The sequence below is a fragment of the Pocillopora verrucosa genome, chromosome 12 (genome assembly GCF_036669915.1).
Source record: "Pocillopora verrucosa isolate sample1 chromosome 12, ASM3666991v2, whole genome shotgun sequence".
Classification (NCBI taxonomy): domain Eukaryota; kingdom Metazoa; phylum Cnidaria; class Anthozoa; order Scleractinia; family Pocilloporidae; genus Pocillopora; species Pocillopora verrucosa.
In genome coordinates this window covers 9,184,166-9,189,165 of record NC_089323.1, presented here as the reverse complement: position 1 = coordinate 9,189,165, position 5,000 = coordinate 9,184,166, and the positions used below count along the sequence as shown (strand labels likewise).

Genomic DNA, 5,000 nt, shown 5'->3' with positions numbered 1-5,000 from the left:
ACATAGAAATAAACTTTATTTCACAGCTTAAGTCCAGCCAGTGTGTGAGCACTGAGCTGAACTCAGTGCTCAGTATTATATGCAGTAGCTGCCTTTTTGGAACTGTCCAACAGTTCTTTTGTAGGACTCCACATGTGGCACGGTACAGTCTGCTCTGGATACTGCAGCTTCATGGCCAGCAAACTTGACAGTGTACCCTCCAGCTTCATCAATGCTCTGCTCTCAGTCTTGTTTTTCCTCACAATACTGAACAGTCGTTCCTCTCCAGCATTACTATGGGGCAAGACTAAAACAAGTCCTGCTACTTTTGGCAAATGTTTGAATCGTTTAGCAGTTGTGCCGGGGATGACAAGCTGAGCAATATGCCACCACAAGACATCCACTCTGTACTGAAAAAGCACCTCTCCATCCTCTTCTCTGTCAATAACTTTAGCTTCAGCACATCATCCCGAAAACATTCATCAGGGAGTGTCTGGTAGTCACAGAACTCGTCATAAAGCTTGTCAACAGGCAATTGTTGAAAAATAGCTTTAAGTCTGTTTATGAAAAATTCCACGCTCTCCCACTTTGAATCTATTCTGCTTCCTACATCAATCCATCCTGCTTTCATAATTAGTTCGTTTGACAGTGGAAATTTTGTCAAAATGTAACTGAGGGAGTCCTTAAAATAGGCTTGGGCTGCTTTAAATACCCGGGAATGTTGCCTCTCACTAATGTCTCCATCATTGAGAAGTTTTTGAAGCTTGAACTTTGTGGTAACCCCCATAAAGATTGAATGCTCTGGCTTATAAAACTGTGGATCATCCATATTCAGTTCTGTAACTGGTGTATCCTTTAGAACTTGTGGCTTAATGATCCTATTGGCCAGAGACCGTGCCAGTTGTATGGTGGAATCAAGAAGCATGTGAATGATAGGCTCCTCAGATTGCAACAGTTTGTTGAAGTTGTTGAAAAGTAGAATTGATGCATGGTAAAATAGTAGAGCAACTTCTGTTAGAGGATTAGTGAAAGCATCTCGCAGCCTTGAAAATCTTTGGTCAGCAAACTCTTCACTTAGAAAGTACGACTTGAGTCCACTGTACTTTTCAAGTGTTCGCCGCACACACCTTTCCAGTGACAGCCACCTTGTTGACACATGTTTCAATATTTTGGCATACTCATGTCCACAAAGCTCCATGTACTCAAGTAATACCCCTTTTCTCTTAGTGCTTCTTTCAAACCGGTAGTAGAGATCAATGTGCAAATCTTCAATGTTCGCACCAATTACTTTTGCAAAAGAGTCGTGACCATTACTGGCAGCTATGTGCACCAGATGACAAGGGCAACCATTAACAAAAATATCTGGATTTCTTTGCCTACACCAAGATAGAAAGGAATTGTTCTTTCCGATCATCACCTGGCAGGGTGAATGGAGCTGGAAACCCTTATGGGTCATAGACGGAGCTGACCACAGATAAGATTCCTCATCTTTCACAGATCCTGTCCTCAAGTTGGACTCAGTGATTTTTCACAAGTTAGAGATCCATTTAGTCAAGGGAAATCCTCCTTTAGAGAGTAGTTGACAGAACTCCTTCTCCAATACAATGGCCTTATTTTCCGATGAGACTGACTTAAGGCAGTCATTGATGTAGAAGTTGTCTTTGATGCTGTCAACTGCTTCCTTCCTGAATTCCCGCTGATTGTCCTTTGCGGTTCACCAAAGACCGAAGTTTGCACAGCTTGGTGACAATGTGGTGCCGAAGAGTAGGGCATCATAGTCATGAGGATTGGCACAGACTTGGTGAAACATCGACCGGCCATGAGAGTGACAGGCTCTTGTTCAAAGTGTGTCAGGATACCAATCAAGTTGTTCGTTAAGTCAGGTCCCTGAAGGAGTTGGTTGTTTAGTGATGTTCCCTGGTGTTTTGCCGTACAATCAAACATGACGCGGATTTTGTCTGGCTTGTTTGGATCGAGAACAGGGTGATGAGGTAGATACCACAAAGCACTGACAGGATGATCCAGCTGGTCCCGTGGTACCTTGCGAGCGTTGTCGTTCCACACCAGGTCATCCATGAATGAAGAATACTTCAAGAGAAGTTCTTGGTCTTTCAGCAGTCTTTCATCACAGTTTCAAGCGGTGTTCCACTAATGGTTGGTTATGCAGAAAGTAAGGTAGGGTGTTCCTCCATGGTAAGGGTACTTTGCAATGTCCTTCCTTAAGCGTTACAGATTGCTCCATGATGCTCAGAGCGTGATCATTGTCGTAGATGTAGTTGCTGAACTTCAAGATACAGAACTTTGCAAATTGTTGGCTTAGTTCGTCATCAGCTCTGATGAAGTTCGTGGTGTGAAGATAATTGCCCTTCCGCTCCAAAGGGCTCTTTATCATCCACCCAAACATAGTTCATATCGCATATGGGCCTTGTTCTGTGCATTCTCTTATTTCCTTGGGTTCTAGGGCTTTTGGGACATCGTTTCCAATCAGCAGGCCAATGCAAGCATCAATCTTAGGAAGCAGGATATCTTTAAGGTTAGGGTACATGTTCGCATCCTCTTTTTGATGGATGCTTTCTTCACTAACTGGTAGCTTTAGGGTTGAGAAGACATTGGGGAGCTCAAAAAAATTGTGTTCATCCAAGTTGAACACCTTCAGCTTGAAAACCCAGCATTCGGTTATGCTTTTTTTGCTTCTCCAAGGTAGTCAAAGAGAGGGAGGTTTTCTTGCCTTCGACAGCTAACTTTTCCATGAGCTGATGGCTGTAGAATGTTTTGTTTGATCCCCAGTCTAAGAAGGCATGTCAAAACTGGAGTGTCTGAACCACTGGCTTTAACCTTTACAGGGACAATGGGAAGACTGGTCATTGAAAGGCTGGATCTATTCAGGCCACAGCAACTATCGCTGTTGACGTAGCTGTTATTTGCATTGCCATTGTTGACTTCTGCTGTTCTTCTGTCGTCTTTGCTGTTCTGGTTTTCATTAGAAGGAAGGCTCCCAATGTTACGATCTGGTACCTTTGGATGAAGGAATGTCGAGTTCTTTGTAGGACAAGAGGAATTTTGCAGTAGCTATTCTTTGGGGAGGACCAAACGATGTGACCAGATAGGAAACAATTCCTGCAAAGACCTTTCTTTGCTCACGACACGACACTCACTCACGACAGTGTGTCAACCAGTGGTCACTATTGCATAAATGGCACTTTGGTGTCGATTTTGTCAGATCAGCTGCAGCTGGAGAATTCTTATTACAATAGCCAATGGTATAGCTGAGTACATCTCCCTGAATACCAAAGGTTTTGCTCTCTCGTGGCTTGTGATTTTTGGAATCTTTTCCTTTGCTTTATAGATTGCTGTTGATGTATCCGAATATTGGGGGATCTAGGGCCCTGGCCTTCGATTCCAAAAATCTTGAAATATCCTCCAACGTGATTTCTCTCTGCTTGTTACTAGTGATGTCATCAGCAACATCGTGCCATCTTTGCCTTAGTTGAAAAGGAAGCCTTTCTATCAGCCTCTGTAAACTGTCTGGAGTCTCGACATTATTGAGGCATCCAATCTCCTTCGAGGTGTTTTTGCAGCTCATGAGATGGACAGAAAACTTTTGTAATACTTGGCTGTCTTCGTATGTTATCGAAGGCCCATTTGTAACGCGCTTGACATAGGCAATAGAAGTTTTATAGTTCTGGCCATATCTTGTTTTCAAAAGCTTCCGTGATTCCTGAATACTTTCTTCTGGCTGCATTGATAGACAGCTTCACATGAGCTCTTGCACATCACCAAAAGTGTGCTGCATGAGATAGTACAGTCTTGTGCTGCTGTTTTTTGTCTTGGCCTCGATCAAATTTTCAAAGGAGCGGATAAAATTGCAGTAATTAACAGGATCTCCGTCTGTTCTTCAGCATGGGTAAGGGACAGATGCTGATGTTGCCCTAGTAGTTGTTGCAACTGTTGATCGCAATATTGCTGCATGTGCATGAGTTGCTCATTGTGGTGTTGTTGATGCTGCTAGATATCCATCATATCCGGTCTGAATTTTTCTCATATCCGGTCTGAATTTTTCGACTGCAGAATGACTTAGGGATAGGCTTCCCTCTTGCTCTTGATGCTCGCTGAGCCCGAACTTTGGTAGATTTGCCGGGAGCCACGGAGTCGTGTGAGATGAAAGGGGGTTAATTTTAATACCAGGTTGAGTGACCATTGGAGTTGTCTGATGAACTTGTCCAGATACTTTCGCCCTTTGGTACTTGTTTTGGTGAATGATCATGAGAAGCTTTCAACGAAGTTGCGAGGTCCTGGCATACGCTTGTTCTTCAGCGTCCAACTTGGCAATCTCAATTTCGAGTTGAAGTTGCTATTTTTGTGGATCGAAGCATAATTTTGCTTCATCTCACTGCTTTTGGTAGTTAAGCCCTTCATGCTTCAATTGTAATTCCTCTTCTTGCACATGATGATTAACGAGTTAAATTTTAAATCAAGTGTAACTCACGTTTGGGAGAGGTCACCCACGTTTGAATATTAGAACTAAGACCTTTTGAAAAAACCAAAAAAGCGCTTTTCTGATTTCATATGATCCATCACGTGACCTCATCAAGTATGAAATCTGTCTTTTATCCAGTGACGATCAATTGTCATTTAATTCAGAACAAACTTAATCACGTTTATCTTGCAAATTAAGTGTTCTTCAGTTGGTTTAGTCCATCAGCAATACCTTAGAAGTATTAAAAGTAAATGTCAGTAAAAATCAAGGAAAATTCAAAAAACGTGGCCACGGTCAAAAAATCGATTGCGCTCATACTTTGTCAGTTTGAAGGCCTAGGTAAGTAACTGAAGGATATGAGGTTAGTTTTTTGAAATATTCCATATAACGGCAGAAAACCACGAAAAACGGTCACCCTACCGGAAGCTCGGATTTCACCTAGCGGAAACTTGAAATTTTACACTTTTCAGCTTCTCGCTACACAGACGTTTACATGGCTGTGAATCTTTCTTAAGTATAATTGAATACATTGATTCTTCCTTAG

The 5,000-nt window shown here is 42.4% G+C and overlaps 1 pseudogene; it reads right to left on the bottom strand.

The window, feature by feature from the left end:
* Positions 1-2,104: 2,104 nt before the first annotated feature.
* On the bottom strand, positions 2,105-2,729 carry LOC131769446 (uncharacterized; annotated as a pseudogene).
* Positions 2,730-5,000: the final 2,271 nt, after the last annotated feature.